General features: G+C 38.8%; 1 pseudogene; it reads right to left on the bottom strand.

Annotated features, from left to right (window-relative positions):
- LOC119584964 overlaps positions 1-672 on the bottom strand; it is a 79,055-nt pseudogene that overhangs the window by 25,301 nt on the left and 53,082 nt on the right.

The raw sequence follows: 672 nt of genomic DNA, 5'->3' as shown, positions 1-672 counted from the left end.
CAAAAATCCTTTGAAGGAAGAATAAAAGAGAGAAAAGAAACCCCCTAACCCTGAAGCTTTCTCAAAGAGCCATGTGTAGATGCCAAGGCGTGTGTAGTGTAGTGGCTTGGCGCAGAAGGCCAGCCGGAAACCAGAGTAAAGGGGCTGTGAAGCCCTCGCTCTTTATGACATGTCGTATAACATGGTAGCTGGTTTTGTGCTCTTTGCTTGTCGCGACCTGCATTCTGTTCTTGACCAGATCCAGGGCTGCACGAAGCAGGTCGCGCCCATCCTGCAAGGAGAGAAAAACAAATCATGTGGTATCTAATTCTTCCCATACATGTCATGTGATCACTCATAATTACTGCAGTTATAATCATACATTTCATTTACTACCTATTATGTAAAAGGTCATATATCCCATTATATACTATTTGTGTACATATCCCTTATATAAATAAGTCAGAAAAATAAGAAACATAAGACATAATGGCACCTGCCATTACATCCTGGAGATACCAAAATACAGACAGTGAAAAACAAGAGGTAATTAAATTAAAGAAAATAAATACAAAAATCTAAAATGAAGTATGCAGGTCATTAACATTTTGCTTCTTAGCTCCTGTTTTGCCCAATATAGTTAAATTTTTGTGCATCATAGCTTTTCCTGACACTCGTACTGCCACAAGCAAT

This window comes from Penaeus monodon, chromosome 19 (genome assembly GCF_015228065.2).
Source record: "Penaeus monodon isolate SGIC_2016 chromosome 19, NSTDA_Pmon_1, whole genome shotgun sequence".
Classification (NCBI taxonomy): domain Eukaryota; kingdom Metazoa; phylum Arthropoda; class Malacostraca; order Decapoda; family Penaeidae; genus Penaeus; species Penaeus monodon.
The sequence above is the reverse complement of the archived record's forward strand: the minus strand, read 5'-3'. Positions and strand labels throughout refer to the sequence as shown.